Raw genomic sequence first — 19847 nt, forward strand, 5'->3', positions numbered from 1 at the left:
TCAACATTAAATCACACACTGTAAAAAATATTGCCACTCCATTAAATGTATGTCTTTATTTGGATATGATATGAATTCCTCCAGACTTTGGTCGTTGTTCATTTTTCTACTGTTACCATTACTCATTACTCTCAGCATGTGTGCCCTACATACATGTCCTATATTAATGTTTCTGACTGACTGGAGACAGAATAGATCTGCTAATCCTAATTCAAACTGAGGTGATGACCCCAAAATGAATAGAACTATCTCAAAACTGTCTATATATTAAATTGTCCAAAGGGGTAAAAACCAATGAAAGACATGTTGGTGAGAATTCTACTCGTCCTTGGTCATTATATCATGCAGACATAATTGGGAGCAATAATAAAATCTTTACTAATTTACACCTTAGTTGCATTAATTTTCCTTTACCAAATTTGTGCATTCCTGAAGCATCAAGAACAACATGATTATGCTTCATTTTTAATGACTTCTTTATCTGATGGTGTCCCAGTGCAGTAATCTAGGAGTTTTAAAAATGCATACACAGAAGCAGTCAGTTTAAATTAATTAAAGGATTTGTTGTTATTTAGTCATTCAATTGTGTTTGACCCTTTGTGACCCCATGGATCATAGAAGGCTGATACTGTCCATACTGTTCTTGGCAAAGATAATGCAGTGGTTTACCATTTCCTACTCCAGAACATTAAGGGAAATAAAGGTAAATTGGATTACCCAGGGTCACATGGCTAGTAAGTATCAGAGACTGGATTTGAATTGAGGTCTTTCTCACTTTATACCCAGCAAACTATGCACTGAGCATCTTACCTGCCTCAAAATTTATATAATATTAATAATAATAACAATAATAAACAATAATGACAATGAGTTATTGGTTAGCATAACCACTGAAATATAAAGATTCAAAAAGATATGTATTGTTTGGTTACTCTCTTTGCTACCTTCTGCAACTTCATCTTTTTTTCTGACTTTGAGGAACAAAATAAAAGCCACAATTATAATTGCTCTCAAATGCTCAATTCTATCCAAACAACAACTTGACTACCTGATGGTCCAGTTATGTTAGGGCTATACAGTTTTCTAATAAAGTAGATGAAAAAAAAAAAGAAAAACTAAAGATTCTTTCAAGTACCCAGTTTCGGAACTGGCAGAATCCAGATGACTATGAATATGACAATCAAGTTAATTTCAGATAAGAAAAAAAAAACAATGATTTCCAGAATTCCTTTAGGGTTAGGGGCTGCATTCATGGATATTCCTCAACTGATCCAGCTTTCTCTAGGTGAATAGTCTGACCTAACTGCACTGTAAAAGTTGAAAAAATCACTGGAAAATTCAAAATATATTCAATCCCACCTTCAAGAAATATAAACCATGAGAGATCTATTTCTTCCAGCTTACCCACTGCTGTTGTGAAAGAGATAATGCCTCTCCAAGGAGGGGTGCTGAAGGTTGGGATTATTCTCCCTTTTATCAGCAGAAACAGGACTATAGAGTGTGCAAATTCTGACATTGCTCCCTAGGAATTTTTTTCCCAGCATTTGAATTCTTAGAAAATGATGGAGTAGAGATACTAAAAGCCAGCTTTTTAAATAAAGCATTTTCCCAGTGGACATTTACAATTTCATGTGCAAGGTGGCAAGTATAGCAGAAGAAATTTGATCAATTAGGTGAATTTGTTTCTGCACTTGAATAGAAATGATGTTATATTAAAATTGGAAATGTAAAGGATTTATATTATTTTTGTGCTTTCCAAATATGAGTATTTATTTATAAATATTTCCTTATTGGTGGGATAAAATATTAGCATGGAAGGTTGTGGGTACTTGCCAATCCTGTCTCCCAACAGGTTTTTAAATAGCCAAGAGCCAGCAATCTGTCTTTGAATGAATTTGACCAGAAGTACTCATGTTTTTGTCCCTGAAGAGAAATCTATTAATTTATTTTTAAAAAGGAGACAGGAAGGGGCTACTAGGTGGTGCAGTGACTAAAACGTCAGCCCTGGAGTCAGGAGCACCCGAGTTGAGTCCAGCCTCAAACACTTAACACACACACACACACACACACACACACACACACACACACAATAGTTTTGTAATCTTGAGCAAGTTACTTAACTCCAATTGCCCTCCAAAAGACAAAATAAAATGAGATATGAACAAAAAGAGGGGATAAATGATGACAATTAACTTGAGGGAAGATATATTTGTTAATTCCACTCCTCCCCCTGCATGTGGGTAAGTGACAAGAAGAGGTGTATGGAAGTGACTGTTGGTTTCATGCCCCAAGCACATGAAATGAGTATGGATCAAACTAAATGCGGAAGAAGGATGGGGTTTTGTGGTTATATGTGTTGACCTGCAGTCACTCATATTTGACTTTTCCATTGACTGATCAATAATATTCAATCATCTGGGAATCCCTAATAGGGAAATATTCCTTCCTTAGGGAAATATTATGGATTAGATATCCCATGTTTCCTTCTTTGCCCAGAATTTCAAGAAGACTTATAAAAATGTAAACTTTTATTCTTTTTTTAACTTTGGGGAAAAAAGTGAAATTGATTAATTCTGACAAGATCAAACAATTATGAGTCAAATTATTTTCAATGTTTCTTTTGATTCATAGGATAGTTGAACCAAAAAAAAATCTGGAAGGAAAACTGAGGCTTGGTGAGGTTACCAGTGATCTTCAAAATGGTGAAGTAACATGACTACAAGTATATTTTTTCAATGAGTTAGAGTGGGAAGATAAATTATATCCCACTTTCTCTGGGTTGAAAAATTTTGGATGTGTCTGTAATAAAACTACAACTACATTTCACCCATTATAAGCCAGAATAATTTTTCCATCCATTTGGTGTGTTCACTATTACCCTACAGATTGGCCGTGTGGGGTAGCTATAACCTAAATATAAGCTGAACAATTGCAATAGCAGAGGTGACTCACTCTCCCAACATTTCTACCTCTTCTAGCTGTATCATCTCATAATTGAGAGTATATGCTCATTTTTTTAAACTGATAGGCATAGATAATAAAAGTTAGGAGACTTGGTCTAGAAAAGTATATCTAGAGAATTGAAGAGGATGCTAAAAACCATGGGCATTTTCCCTGGAAGAAGTTATATCAAGTCTTAAGGATCAAGCAGTCAATCATTAGATACTTGTCAGGTACATACTATGTGTTAGGCACTGTGCTAAGTGTTTAGGACACAAAAGAACAAAGGATAGTCCCTACTTTAAGGAGTGTCATGTAATAGGGACACAAAAAATAGATACATAAAAGATAAATAGACAATAATTGAGAGGGAAAGCACTAAAATTAAGATGAGTTAATAAAGGTTTCCTTTAAAAATTTAAATTTAAGTTAGAACTTAAAAGAATCTAGGTAAAATCAGGAAATCAAGATGAGGAGGGTGAGCATTACAGTTATGGGGTACAAAAGGGATTCAACTTAACCAAGATCACCCAACTGCTAAATGTCAGAGACAAGATTAGAACCCAGGTCCTCAGGCTCTGAGACATAATGCAGCTCTTCTACTTCCATGCCACCTGTACCTGTGATGAGTTTGGAAGGTCCTAGATGGAGCATTCAAAATGAACTCACTGTCATGATTGGGATAATAGAGAAAGTAGGGATCATGAAAGCTACAGCAGCAGTCACGAGTGCAAGAACAAATCACACAGTAGTATGTAAGAAAAGAGGTACTGTAAACCATATTTCATATTTATAGAAGCAGAATGTCATTGTTTGGAGATAAGACCCTTAAATGAGACAGATTACTGTATGTTGAGATATATTGATTCAGAAATGACTATGGTGAAGGATAGGACCATAGACATTAACATAGAGTCTTTGAAAGAATTTATCACACCTATTGCAGTAAATCTTCAGGCAGAAGCAGAAGTATTCAAAAAAAAAGGAAGCACAATAGACAATGTTCAAGACATCAATCAAATTTTGAGTCAGGAGTATAGAGAATGATGGGGAGGGTCACCTGCTCTGTCAAAGTAAAGACTACTAAGTGTAAGAAAGGACATTATTGCTACTTTGGGTGAAGGACCTTTTGGCAAAGTACTAGAGTGCATTGATTGTGACATGCATTTTTCAGGGAAATGGCAAGGAATTTTGGAAGATGTCATGAAGCTACTTGTCCAAAAAATCAAGCATGGGAGAATTCAAAGAGCACTACTCCTAATAACGCCAATTATGTGTTCCCATGTGTCCAAATGTTAGAATAGAATGATCATAATGGTAACATTTGCATAGTGTTTGAAGTGTTGGGACTCAGTACTTACTATTTTATTAAAGAAGACAAATTGACCATCTCAGGCAGATGGAATATCATATCCACAATCGCGTAATTTTTTTGCATTGTAAGTTGACACATACAGATCTGAAACCTGAAAATATTTTGTTTGTCAAGTCTACATAGTCAAGTACAATGTTAGAATGTAATATGATGAATGCACACTTCAATATACAGATATCAAAAAACCTTTGGAAGTAAAGCATATGTTGATGAACATCACATCACTTTAATGCCTACATGACATTACAGAACTCTAGAAGTCATTTAGAACTCAGGATGATCTCAGCTCTGTGGAACATTATTTTCATTTCACAGAATTTTAAACACATAATAGTAAAAAAAATCACTTTGCAATGACAGAACAGATATTAAGACTTATACCAACACAAATGATTCAGAAAAGAAGAAAGCACAACTCTTTTCACCACAATCAACTGGATTGGGATGAACATTGTTCTACTGGTAAAGATGTTAGGAGATGCCAAAAATTATTAGAGGGCATGATGTTTTGTCCTGTTGCAGAACACAACAATCCATTTGACTTGGTACAAAGGATATTAGAGTGTGATCCAGCTAAAGGATTACCTTGGATAAAGCATTAAAATGGCATTTTTAACTTACTGAAAAATTCAATTTATTATAATTTCTCTGAGGGGATCACTTTAAACTGTCAATTAACTAAACTTTATAATATCTTTTTTATTATTATTAAGCAATCAGGGTTAAGTAACTTGCTCAAGGTTACACGGCCAATTATTTCTGGGTGTGGTGCTGAGTATCTCAGCCCAGATTTGATCCAGGTCATCCCGACACTGGAGCCGGTGCTCTTACTCGCTGAGCCACCTGGCCGCCCCTAAGCAATTGGGTTAAGTAACTTGCTCAAGGTTACACGGCCAGGTGTTTCTGGGTGGGTGCTAAGTGTCTGAGCCCAGGATTTGATCTCCAGGTCTTCTCAACACTGGAGCCGGTGCTCTTACTCGCTGTGCTACCTGGCCGCCCCATAAACTTTATAATATCTTTTTAAATAGTGAAGTACTTTTTTAACCTTAAGTATGTAAATACTGTATGCTTTGTATCAATGCCATAATTATCTGGCTAAGTAAATATGGTCTTGATAATGAGTGTTAATGTAAAAAATAAAAAAAATCTCTAAAATTAATTTTCATTTTTTAAGGAAAAAAGAAAAAAAGAACTGGTGGCTGAACATGGATTGGGGTAAGGAAACCTTGAGGCTGGCAATTGCAATAGTATAGTCATGAGGAGATAAAGACCTGAACTAAAGTGGTTGCAGTATAGGAGAAGAGGGAATGCTTGAGACATGTTGCAAAGTTAAAATCAACAGTCTTTGGCAACAGAATAGATATGGGGAGGGAAAGGAGTTGAGAGAGAGTGAGCAGTCTTGGATAATGCCTGGTTTCACAGGCCTGAAGGCTAGGAAGATGGTGATGTTCTCTACAACAAGAGCAAAGGTAGAAGGGGATAGGGTTTATCGGAAAAGAAAATGGATTCCATTCAGGATACATTGAATTTAAGATTTCTACTGGATATCTAGTTTGAGATGTGGAAAAGGCAAATGGAGGAGAAAGATTGAATGTCAATAGTAAGGTTGGGGTAAGATGGATAAGTTAATCATCAGCATGGAGATGGTAATTAAATCCATGGTAATTGATAAGATCATGAAGAAAAATAATATAGAAGGAGAAGAGAAGAGGCCTCAGAACAGAACACTGTGGGACACCTATGATTGGAGGGCATGACCTCGATAAGCGTTCATCATAAGAGCATGAAATGGAACAATCAAATAGAAAGGACAGGAACCAAGAGAATGGTACTGTGAAATATTAGAAGAGCACATAAAGGATAGAATGATTAACAGTGTCAATGGCTACATAGAGGTCAAGAATATTGAGGATTAATAAAAGGTCATTTAATTGGGCCTCTGAGACACATTTAGTAACTCTGTGGAGAGAAATTTCTTGCAAATCATACAGAGAGAATCCAAATATTAAGGGGTAAAAAAGAGAATGGTAGGAAAGGAAGTAGAGGCCATTATGGTAAATATCCTTCTGTAGAAGTTTAGCCCAAAAGGCAGAAGAGATATATTGCTGTTTTTCAGGTGTTTTCCAGCCATGTCCAACTCTTTGTGACCACATTTGGGGTATTCTTTGCAAATATATTGTAATGGTTTGCCATTTCCTTCTCTAGCTTATTTCACAGATGAGGAAACTGATGCAAATAGAGCTAAGTGACTGACCCATGGTCACACAGCTAGTAAGTGTCCCAAGCTAGATTTGAACTTAGGAAGATGAGTGTTCCTGACTCCAGGCCTGGAACTCCATCCAGTGTACGACCTAGATGCCCCTGAACAGATAGAAGTTGATGGTATGGATGGAAGGACCAAGTAAGTGTCTATTCAGGATGAACATCGTCGAATTTTCTTCATCAATGGACCCTCAGAAATTGTCTTCTGCCCCACCCCCCCAAATCCAACCATATTTCAAAATTATTTCTTTCTAAATATAATGGTCACAACTATCCTTCTGGGCACCCTTGTTTACAACAGTTGTATTATCATCATTTCTTCACCCTCCCTAACCTCACATACCCAATCACACACCATGTATTACTGAATTTACCTCTGTAACATTTCTGTCATCTGTCTCCTACACACCCACCCATCCACATGTATGTATGTATGTATATATGTATGTATGTCTCATACATACATGTATACAGACATACATATATGTAGACATGCATACATATATACATACACATAAACCACCCATGATCACACTGTTAAGGATTTCTTGCCTGAATTATGGTAATACGCACCACATAGCTGTCACAGTCCTCAGGTTTTCTCTTCTGTAATGCATTCTTTATATAGCTGTTAAAGTAATGTTTCTCATGAATCTATGTAATCAGTTCATTTTTCTGCTTAAAACTTTCCACTAGCTTCTTATTACATGTAGGATCAAATATCCAACCTCCTGTATGAGATTTAAGTCCTTCACAACTTGACTTTCACTTTCATTACCCTAATATTTAAACATTATTCCATTTTGTATCAATCTACAATAGAGTCAAAGTGGCCTGTTTCTAATTTGGAAGTTGTGTCTCTTGTCGTAGTGTCATTGCAATGTTCCCACCCCATTCCTGGAATTGTCTACTCCTGACCTGTACTTTAGAATCTCTAGCTTCTTTCAATGTTCAACTGAAACATCACCTCCTAATTGAGGCTTTTCCTATACTTCCCTCCTGTACCAATGTTTAGAAATAAAAATGCTTTGTATTAATTTTTCATATATCCTGAATATATGTATATGTGCACATATGTAATTTACCTGGTAGAATATAAATTCTTCATGAACAGGGATTAATTTTCCAGGTCAGTGGTTTTTCCCATGAGATGTTTCACATTGTCTTCTATTCTTTCATTTGTTTGGATCTGCTTAACACCATCTTGATTTCTCATAAAGTCATTAGCTTCCATTCCTTCAATCTAATTCTGAAGAAATGATTCTCCTCATTGAGCTTTTGAGATACTTTTTCAATATGGCAAATTCTGCTTTTTAAGGCATTCTTCTCCTCATTGCCTTTTTGAGCCTCTTTTGCCATTTGAGTTAGTCTATTTTTTAAGGTGTGAGTTACTCTGTCAGGCTGTTGATTCTCATTTCATAATTTTCTTGCATCATTCCCATTTCTCTTCCTAATTTTTCCTCCACTACTCTTATTTGATTCTTATGGTCCTCTATGGCCTGTAACTAGCTCATATTTTCCTTTGTATCTTTTGGTGCAGGAGTTCTGGCTTCACTGTCTTCCTCCTTTTCCATACTTTGCTCCTTTTTGTCCACAATATAGGAGTCTAATGTTGGAATCTTCTCTCTGCTTTGTTTCCTTTTCCTGGTCATATTGCCCCTCAGTCACTTGTCCCCTGGGCTTTTTGCAACAGTGAGACTCTGACACCAGACAGGTGAACTTTCATCCCAAATGCTAGGGTTTTCTCAGCTTCCAGAGGTATTAGATGGGTGCCCTCTCTGAGGCCTCCACACACTCTGGCAATCTGGACACATGACTCAAGGCCTCCACCCTAGACTGCTATGCAGATATAAACAGGTTAAAGCAAGAGCAATTACCCCTTTGACTGGTTTCTTGGTCCCCCTACACTCTGCAGGACAGGAGCTGAAGCTGCCATGTGGCGCTGGCTGGCTGTGCCAGGAGTCTCAGTGGCTTCTCACCCCGGGGGCAAAAGCCACACACTCCCACTTACTGGGTCCCAAATTCCAGACTGCCCTGACCTCTTACTTTGTCCTTCGCATCTATGTACTGATAATTCTGGAAACGGCCACAGCCGTTGCTGATGTGGAGTCCCTCTGGCAGGCAACTGGATAGGCACACCCTGGGGCTAAAGGCTCTGGCTGCGGGCCTGGGCTCGGCTCCCAGAGCACGGTGCTGGCCAATTCCTGCCACCCTTCTGGGCTGTCCTCAGTGGGAGGTTAGTTTCTCGTTGTCATTTTGTGGTTTCTGCAGCTCCAGCATTTGTTCAGAGTCGCCTTTTTACATTGACTTGGGAAGGTGGAAGCCGGAGCCGCGGGAAGGTGGAAGCCGGAGCCGCGGGAAGGTCGTGCTTCTATCCACCATCTTGACTCCTCCCCCCAGTAACCTACATACCTTTCTTTTGATCATATTACCTTAGAATAACTGAAAATTTTTAGGTGTCTAGAAGTAGCTCTGACAGCAGCTGCTCGAAACCCCAGAAACTTAGAACAGAGCACTCTCCACTCTGTAAACAGTCCTATCACGACAAAGAGCTCAAAAGTCAAGTAACTTGCTTGACAGAGCAAACAGAGGAAATAAAATCAGCTTACAGCATATTATTTGGTGACCAAGAACATTAAATAATAAAAGCAAAAGAAGACAACAAAATCACAACCACAGAATCAAAAGAATGTATGAAAAATATAAGTTGGTTGCAGACCATGTAGGTTTCAAAAAGGATTTTGAAAATCAAATAAGAGAAGAAAAATTAGGAAGAGAAATGGAAGTGATACAAGAAAATCATGAAAAATGAGTCAGCAGCTTGTTAAAGCAGACCTAAAAATATTGAAGAAAATAGACCTTTAAAATATTCTAAATCAAATGACAAAAGAGGCCCAAAACACCAATGAGGAGTGGAATGTCTTAAAAAGCAGAATCGGCCAGATAGAAAATAAGTCAAAAAGCTCACCAAAGAGAATAATTCTTTCAAAATTAGAATGGAGAAAATGGAAGCAAATGACTCTATGAGAAACCAAGATAGTATAAAACAAAACCATAAGAATGAAAAAAAAAAGAAGAAAATGTGAAATATCTAATTGGAAAAACCATTGACCTAGAAAATTGATCAGTGAGAGATAATTTAAAAATTATTGGACTACCTGAAAGACATGATCAAAACAAAGGAGCCTAGACACCATCTTTCAAGAAATTATGAAGGAAAACTACTCTGATATTTTAGATCCACAGGGTAAAATAGAAATTGAAAGAATCCACCAATCACCTCTTCTTTTTTTGTGTGTGTATGTGTTTTTGGAGGGGAGAAGGCAGGTCAAATGTGGTTAAGTGACTTTCCTAAGGACACAAGGCTAGTAAGTGTTACATATCTGAGGCCAGATTTGAAGCCAGGTCCTTCTCACTCCAGGGCTGGTACACTATTCACTGAGGCACCTAGCCACCTCAACACTCATTGCTTCTTAAAAAAAGATCCCAAAAAGAATACTCCAAGGAATATTTTAGCCAAATCCCAGAGTTCCAAGGTCAAGGAGAAAATATTACAAGCATTCAGAGAAAAACAATTTTAATATTGTGGAAACCCAATCAGGATAGCACAAGATCTAGTAGTTTCTACATTAAGGCATCAGAGGGTTTGGAATATGATATTCTGGAGGTCAAAGGAGCTAGTATTAAAATCAAGAATCACCTACCCAGAAAAACTTAGTATAATACTTATGGCGACAAATGGTCATTCAACGAAGTAGAGGATAATCAAGCAGTCTTGATGAAAAGACCAGAGCTGAACAGGAAATTTGATTTCAAATACAACAATCAAGAGAAGCATGAAAAGGTAAACAGGAAAAAGAAATAAGGAATTTATTAAAGTTGATATGTTTACATTTCTACATGGAAAGACTATATTTGAAACTTGTGAGACTTTTTCAATATTAGGATAATTGCAGGGTATTTAGATTTATAGATAGATAGATAGATAGATAGATAGATAGATAGATAGATAGATAGATAGATAGATGATAGATATAGATAGGTGTAAATATATACATATATATGTACATATACATATATCTTTATGTATATGTATATATGTATATATAGTCAGAGGGCAGAGGGTGAGATGAATATGAAGGCATGATAACTAAAAAATAAAATTGAGAGGTGAGAGAGGAACATATTGGGAGGAGAAAGGAAGAGACAGAATAGGGTAAATTATCTCCCATAAAAGAGGCAACTGAAAGTTGTTAAAAGGAGGGGATAAAGGGGTGGCCAGGTGGCTCAGCGAGTAAAAGCACCAGCTCCAGTGTTGGGTTGACCTAGGGATCAAATCTGGGCTCAGATACTTAGCACCACACCCAGAAATAACTGGCTGTGTGACCTTGAGCAAGTTACTTAACCCCAATTGCTTTAAAAAAAAAAGGAGGGGAAAAACAGGGAGGTGAAAGGGAATGAGTCAACCTTACTCTCATTGGATTTGAGTTAATGAGGGAATAATATACATACACATTCAAATGGGTTTCTTACCCTACAGGAAAGTAGGGGGAAGGGGATAAGAGGAGGGGATGATAGAAGGGATGGCAGATTGGGGAGGGGGTAATCAGAAGCTAAAACTTTTGAAAAGGGACAGGGTCAAAGGAAAATGTAGAATAAATGGGGGACAGGATAGGAGGGAGGGAAATATTAATCTTTCACAATATGACTACTGTGGAAATGTTTTTTATAACCACACTTGTATAACATATTGAATTGCTTGTCTTCTCAATGTGGTTGGTGAGGAAGAAAGTAGGGAGAGAATCTAGAACTCAAAGTTTTAAAAACACATTAAAATTGCTTTTAGATGCAATTGAGATAAAAAATATATAGGCAATGGGGTATAGAAATCTATCTTGCCCTACAAGAAAGTAAGGGGGTTTAGCAGCAAGCACCCTAGCATACCCAGGGTGGCTGCCAACACATGTTCTTAGATCAGTTTTCTAAAGGAAAGCAACTCTAAATGGGTTAAAAATTTTGATTTAATCAAACATGTCATTTACCTAGTTCAGGAAAAAAAAGGTCAGCACCCCTAACTTCATAGAATACAGAAGTTACAAGCACACAAAAAAATACAGAGGAACAGATCAGCAAACAGGCTTCCAACTGTCTGAGAATTACATTCATACCTAGTCAGTTACCAGAGAGGAAAGCACCAAGATCTGGGTTTTCAAAGATGGGGCGCGGGGAGGGGGGTGCTCAGTGGTTAGCCAGAGTCTTGTCTGGCCAAATCACACAAATCTCCTTAATGGGAACCCCAAAGGAAATGCTCACATCAGGGTATATATAGCCTTCTCCTGTCTCAGAGAATGTCACAACCCTTTTGACCTACTGCCCAATCACAAAGCACCAAGGTGTGGACATTCCTGAAAAACAAGCCTCTTGCCACAGGTTCCTGGTCACCACATTCAGCCTGTTTGGAGGCAGAGTATATTTTCAAATCAAGGAAGATACTCAGAGTCACCTAAGCCTATCAAAGGTGCTAGGGGCAGGGAAGATCTTAGATTCCCATTCTCATAACAGGGGGAAGGTGGTAAGAGGAGGGGGATGGGGAAATAGAAGGGGACAGTCTTGGGTAGAGGTGTTCAGTATGCTTGCCATCTTGGGGTGGGAGTAGGAGAGAGATGGAGAGGAAATTTGAAACTACAAATCTTGTGTAAATGAATAAATAAATAAATACTGCAGAGGGGGAAAGGAGTGTATGGTGTGTTAGGCACATAAAAATGCCCATTGATGAATTAGCAGATTAATTAATTTTTCATTGTACAAGTTGGAATATCTCAGTTTAACACCCCCTTCTTGAATGATTCCTGAAATGGGGCACTCATACTCACAGATTGGAGTGCCCAGAGGGTACAGGCAATTTCCATCCCTTTCAATGTTGTATGAATAACCTGGATTATCAGGCATTTGTTGTAATGTCATGTTCAAGATCTCTCCCATATGTTTCTCATTTTAATCAGCAACTAAACATGCACTGACTTTTTAGAAAAGGGAATTTACAAAGGTGGTAGAGTAAGCATAATTGTTATAATACTGCACCAGCAAAAGGATGTGTTTTATTCTCCCATAATTATACAGAGACCCATGGGTGTGTATATATAGGAAAACTGTAAACTAGTTACTGATCATAGTCAATAAACGTTTATTAAGCAAACCTGTACTAAATGCTGGCATACAAGGAAAGAAAGGGGGGAAGAAGGAAGGAAGGAATGAAGAGAAAGAAAGAAAGAAAGAAAGAAAGAAAGAAAGAAAGAAAGAAAGAAAGAAAGAAAGAAAGAAAGAAAGAAAGAAAGAAAGAAAGGAAGGAAGGAAGGAAGGAAGGAAGGAAGGAAGGAAGAGAAATGAAGAAAGAAAGAAAGAAAGAGAAAGAAGGAAGAAAGAAAGAGAAAGAAGGAAGAAGAAAGAAAGAAAAAGAAAATTTAATGAGGGAAGTTGTTTTGTTGTTCCATCATTTCAGTTGTATCCTACTCTTCATGACCCCATTTGGGGTTTTCTTGGCAAAGACACTGGAATGGTTTACCATTTCATTTTCCATCTCACTTCACAGTTGAGGGCACTGAGGCAAACAGCATTAAATGACATTCCCAGGGTCACACAGCCATTAAGTGTCTAAGACTGCTTTTGAATTCCGAAAGATGAGTCTATTTGACTCCGGACCCTGCACTCTATCTACTATATAAACTAAGTGGTAAATGAGGTGTCATAGTAATGGAATTTAAAGATTCCCCCTGTATTGGCTTGGTTTTTGGTTTTATTGTGTTAAAACCCAGAGCTTGTGAATCCCTCTTGTGGGATGGACTTGTTGAAGTGAAAAGAGAGGGCTGAACTGGGAGGATCTGGTGACATAAATTTAGAGAGACAAAAGCAAAGAGAGAGGCAGAAGAACTTTTTGGAAGCAGTATCTTGGAGGCAGAGAGAGACTGAGAGGATTGCTGAGGGCCAGTTTGCATTGCCCAGGACTTTTGAGAGCTGACACCCAGAGCTGCCAAGGACTGAGGAGACATGGCTCTTATGCTGGTATTTTGTCTGTCTGTTTTGATGTTGTTTTTCCAGATTTGTCCACTGGTGAAGGACAATCCTGTTGTTGCACAGGTCTTGGAACCTTGCTGTTGGTTCAGAGCTCCAGAGACTGTTCTACAGACAGAGAATGAATTAATGAAGACACTGGCAATGTATCTTGTGGCCTTGCTAAGCTTTGTCTCCCCAGGAACAAAGATTGCTGGGAACTTACCTCGGGTCAAGATGAAGAAAAGACCTCTCTTTGGGTATTAAATGCTGTGCTTAGCTTGTTGTAACTCTGGGGTAGATGGCCTATTCAGTTGTAATCCAAGGGTGGGGAACTTTTGACTTTTTGTGCTCTGTGATTGAACAAATGAATGTACTTTACTTATGATTGGAAATTAATCTCCATTTGAGAAGAGGGGTTTTGTGATGGACTAAATGAATGTACATCCTAGGGGTGGAGCAGTATTTAGAAGAGGGACTTGTGATTGATTAAATGAATATAATGTCCAGGGGAGGGGTAGTACTTGGAGATTATTGAATTACACTTGGTAAATGCTGTATTTTGAGTGATGTTATATTTTGATTTTCTCTGTTCTTAATTTGTTACTGAATAAAATGGAGAGCACCTATGCTGGTATTTTGAAACTTGAGGGAAGACAATAGATAAATGGAAACTAAAAAGTAGATACTACCTACCCCCAGACAGAGGGTGGTAGGTGCAGGGTCTTGATGTTTATGGAGCTGAAATCAAGCAAATAAGTAGATGGGAAATGAAGACTTAGCTAGAAAATTCTGTACCCTTTATAAAGGTGGGGGGAGAGACTTGGGAAGAGTTTATTGATCCATCATTTGGTCCTCCAATCAAATGAGGGAAGCAATTGTAGAGGTGTTGATTGTAAAAGCTGAAGGCATTCTCCAAGATTTAGAGACTTCAGGTGATGAGCTTATCTTTGCGAAAACATGGCATTCCTGGAGTTGAAGCTGAGGAGAAATGAATTAGTTGGGAAATGCTGAGCCCCCTATGAAGAGGAGTTTTGGGAGAAATTTTTTATACTGACCTCTATCTTAAGATATCAACTGGACTTCCATTTTGAGATGTTGAAAAGGCATCTGGAGATGAAAGATTGGATGTCAATAGTAATGGGTATCAGGTATATCTCTTTTTTGCTAATGGCCACATCCCTTACATATGCTTCCTCATTGAGTGGCTATCTTTTTTGTATTTTTCTTTTATCCATATTTTAGCTGTCTTTGTCCTTGGGGTGACACTTCCTGGTCAAATTGTCCCCTACTGGTTGTTACTCTAATAATATAGGAAGTGGAAGATGGAGTAGTAGAACCCTTCTTGTCTCTCGGAAGCCCTCTAAAGCATGGAGTATGACACCATTTTTGAGTACTTGACTACTAACAGAAGGGGATTGCAGAATAATTTATTTAGAGTTAGAAATTACCTTAAATATTGCCTATTTTCACACCCCCATTTTAACAAAAAGGAAACTTAATAACTCCAGTGACTTGTCTATAATCAAAGCATAAGTAGCAAAGTTACTATGTAACTTCTATCCCTTGACTCCAAATCCATGGTTCTTTCAACTATATGATGTGACCGTATTCTGATTATACCCATTTTATACAGGGAAGACAAATATGCCAGAATCATTTACTATACCCAAATGGAGGCACATAAGTCTCATGCAACTCTCTGTTAGTCAAATCCTTCCTCATCTGTTGTCACATTAGAATATAAGCTCCCTGAGAGCATGGGTTGCCTCACTTCTCTATTCATACTCCAAGTATATAGTACAAAGCTTTGCACACTGTGTTTAATAAGTGCTATTTAGCCATCCAGTCACTGATTCATTCCTTTATTTAAGGATATGTATGTAGATAGATATACACACATACATACACATTTGTGTGTACATATATATGTAAATGATGTGTGAAGAGAGTAAAACATATCTATAATCTCATCAATTTAAGAATTCTCTCCAATAATGCAGAACCTAACCCACCTATGCCTACCCATCTTGTGAGACTATCATCTATTATCCTTTGGAAAATTAATCAGAATAGGTGCACATAACTTTGAGATTCATCCATGCATTCTCCTTCTCAAAGGCACCTATGGAGCCCTCTAGTGGTTGCATCAGTCATCACTCACTGGAGCCATACAACCATATCATCTTCCCTGTTGTACAATTTTGTAATGGCAACCTCTTTATCTCTGTCCTTTTCAAAATGTCCTTTTTAGATGTATATTGTAGCTGGCTCACACCCACCATGCACCCACCTCTCTGTGGTAGACAGCTTTTGTTTTTCAGAAGCAAGGATATTTCAGTTTTTGATGACATAGTTTAGTATTAAATAATATAATATATAATATATAATAATAAAATAATATAATAAATAAAAAAAATTAAATATTTTAGTATTAAAAAAATGGACCTTTGCTGACTCAAGAAATTTGGGGTTAGTAAAAGTGCATTTGCATTTTCAGAAAACAATCTACTAAATTCTCCTCCTTTTCACTCTTTGTCCAATTCACTATGTGAACTACATATCGCAGTTATGGATACTGTTAGACAAACTTTGCAGTGTTCTATCAGATGCAAGTTAGGAAAGAGGCATTATTCTCTTCTTCACTCAGTGTGGATTCATAATTTTTCACCTGGATGGACTACCCAAATTCTTGTGAGTGAAGATATATCTCTTTCAGAATGCTTTGTAATGTCTTGGGGTTTGATTTCATCAACACAATATTTTCTATAAACAGGACTGTCTGGAGAACTTAACCTTCCACAGGGAGTCTCTTCTTGGCCTAGTGTGCTTATATATTGTTGTTGTGACAAATACATATGTGCACAGACAACACACACTTGAATGCATATGCAAATATGCCTGCACGTGTAGTTGTATATATGAGGATGTGTATGTGTGTGTGCAATACATATGAAATATTTTTCAAAGAACATTATTTTTACCTTCTTTCCCAAACCATGTTAATATTGATGGAGAGTAGTTTGTTTAATCACTAAAAGAGTGACTTTACATTTTCTAATCCTCTTCCTCTAACAATGGGTTGTTTACCTGCAGAAAATAACTCATTTGTCCTAAGCAGCCACATTATACTTATATAAAGTAGAAGTGGGAAATTCCAGGGGTATAATTACGTAAAATGGAATGCATTTTCCCAACATCAAATTTATAGGATTGTTTTCAGCAATGGAATAAGTAGCGACAGTAATAACCAACATTTTGCTGCCTAAGCTTTGCTACCCAGACACATTTAATTTCATAAAAGAAACATGATTCAAGAATGGGCCAGTATGGCTAATCAGGAAATTAGTTACAGGAAAAATAAAGGTTCTTCCCACCACAATTAAAAGTTGACTTTGACAACAAAATATGCTGAAAAGAATGCCGAAGTTCCATGTGCTCTGACATGTCAGGCATAGAGGCACTCCCTCTAAGCACGACCCATCCCGGACTTTCCTTCTTTTTGGATTGCCATCCTTTTTTTCCTGTAAAGGCACCACAAATCATCCCTTCAATGTATGGAAAACTACTTCCTACTCCTCTGACACGATGTCAATACCAATGGAATCCTGGACCACCCGTGACTTACGGCATCCTCTTTCCATTGTGAAAAAGGCAAGTTTTAATTGCATGTGCCCCCATGATTTCTTCTAACCACTAGCTCTCCCCATATTCCTAGTCAATACCCAACTCTCCCTAAAATGCCTAATTCCATTTCATGTTTAATTTTTTTAATAACCTCTAATAACATAATAGATAAAATCAGGTCTTACTGCTGCAGCTATTTATCAGATGTGTCTTTATTCCTATTCTGCGGATGGATATCGGTGTGAACTTTGCTACTACCATAAACACCTATTGTGCATTAAGTATCTGCAAAGTGTAGAAGGTAAAAACAGAAGAGAAAAAAAAGTTTTCTGGGAGCATTCCCATGCTAAGAATGTGCTCCTTGGGCGGCATATCTTTTAATTGTTACTTTGATAAATGTACTTCAATCAAAGCTTTTCCCACTTCTGTCTGGGACTGATACCTAAATGAGCCTTTCTTGTCTAATCATTTCCTCTGTCTGTTACTTTCTAAAAAAAAAACGATATTTTTCCTCTTAATTCCAAGGAAACAGTAAGCACAACATTTTCCTCCTGCCTATCTATCTGTCTCTCAGAAGATATTACTTCAATACAGCACAAGGGAAGAAAAATGTTCAGAACAATAAGAGGCATCTGCCTGAGGTTGTAGGCATAGATTAAGAGAGTGTGATGAGGGGAGTCTAAAAAGAAGAAAAGTAGTGAATGATATTCATCTGTGAGGTACTACATTTTGCAACATCAGCTTTGCACTTACTGCCAGCTCTGCCCATCCTTAACTCTGAGTCATGCTCTACAATTATGCTGCTGAGTACTGCTGGGAGAATTCACACAGGGATGAAGACAAAGTGGACTTTTTTTCATGTCAATGGGGCTCTCATTCCTATATGGTGACCTGGAATCAGGAAAATCTGGGTCCATATCCTGCCTCAGCAAATCATTTACCCTTTCTATGGGTCAGTTTCATCCTCTGAAAATAAGGTTATTACATTTAATGGCTTCTAATCTATATCTAAATCTATAATCTTAAACATTTTACTTTTTCTATTTGACCCTAAATTTCTTCATAGCATCCATTACAAAACTTATCCTCTCTCCTTGAGGCCCCCACACTATCTCTATAAACCTCTCCTTTAGCAGAGAGATACATCCCATTTTCTTGAGGGAACTGAAGTCAGTCATGGTAAAGTCCCTCATCTCCTCTTGTCTGCATTTCTACCTGCCTCACCTTGTAGTGACCCCTCAATAAGCTCCTTTATCCTGGTCTTGTAGAAAGAAGCAAACCTTTCTCTTTGCCAAGAGCAATTCCTCTACTGGTGCCCTTGATTTCATCAACTCTTGTATACCATAGAATTTTGTTCAATTAATGATCGCTTCCCTCTCTCCCATCTTCAAAAATAATAGTTGACTTATGTAGCTCTTTGCTTTCAAATAAGTTTACATCATATTATTTGATCCTTAAAACAACCCTGTAAGAAGGAAATTTTATGAAATATTATTATTTTACAGATCAAGAATCTGAAGTTTAGACACAGTAAGTGACCTTAACATAACTAAACATTTAGAAAGGGGTGGGAGAAAGGATTTGAGCCCTGTTATTCTGGATTCCAAGTCCAGTCCTGTACCTATTATGCCATGCTGTGTCTCCATTTCTTCTTTCCTCCTGGATCTCTCCCCACAAGCTACAATCATGGTCAAGATTTGTTTAAAACAAACAAACAAATTGATAAATAAGCCTGCACTGTAATCTACCATGACCATGAGTTAACACATTGAATTTGTCTCTTTTCTACTGTCAAGCTCATAGTCGTATAGTTATTTCCAATGCCCAGAATTCACTCACTCCTCCACTTTACCTATCAATTCTTATCCTTCTCCATGACTCAGAACAAGTGCCACCTTCTCTATGCAGCATCTCCTGATCTTCTCTTTTGTCAGTGGTCTCTACATAGTGATTTAACTGGCATTTCCTTATTGACAAAACGTTTTATTTGCACTTTCCATTCAAATATTCAATCTTTTAAGAACAGTGATTGTCATTTTCTGTTCTCTCTTTGCTAGCCCAGTTCCTGGCATAGTGCTTTGCACACATCAGCATTTGAGAAGTATTTGTGAGTTGTTGATTGCATTCTTTGCTTTCTATTTTATTCACTTGTGCTCTTTAGATCTAAACCCTGGTTAGAAGCATTCCATTTTAAATAATTATACCCCTGGATTTCACCACTTCTACTTTATGTAACTTTCAAGCACCATTACTAGACTGAAACAACTTTTACCCAAAGTTCTCAATGCTTCCTAAATACATAACAGCTTCTTGGTATATATTTTCAGCAAAATCTTTATATTTGACACAGTTGATGAGAATCTCCTCCTAGATTATCTTTGGCTTCTACAGCAAAACAATCTTTATTTTTTTTTTACTCTCTAGATATTCCATTGTTCCTTATTAACTTTCTTTGATCATTCTCTCTTCTGTACCTGAAGTATATTTCTGTCCTCAGGCCTCTTCTCTTCTTTCTCTGAGCTCTCTCTTTTTACAACCACTTGTCAGTCAGGGTTATACTACTGAAGACAGTTTATGTAATGGTTGAATCAAATGC

General features: G+C 37.4%; 1 protein-coding gene and 1 pseudogene across 2 annotated transcripts in view; one reads left to right on the forward strand and one right to left on the reverse strand.

The window, feature by feature from the left end:
* Positions 1–19847, reverse strand: part of CTNNA3 (catenin alpha 3) — a 2053326-nt gene that overhangs the window by 174068 nt on the left and 1859411 nt on the right. The gene's annotated exons all lie outside the window — the stretch shown is intronic.
* LOC138172016 (dual specificity protein kinase CLK4 pseudogene) lies at positions 3586–4917 on the forward strand (annotated as a pseudogene).

This window comes from Petaurus breviceps, unplaced genomic scaffold (genome assembly GCF_028583685.1).
Source record: "Petaurus breviceps papuanus isolate PSGF00001 unplaced genomic scaffold, PetGlider_PUasm1.0 490, whole genome shotgun sequence".
Classification (NCBI taxonomy): domain Eukaryota; kingdom Metazoa; phylum Chordata; class Mammalia; order Diprotodontia; family Petauridae; genus Petaurus; species Petaurus breviceps.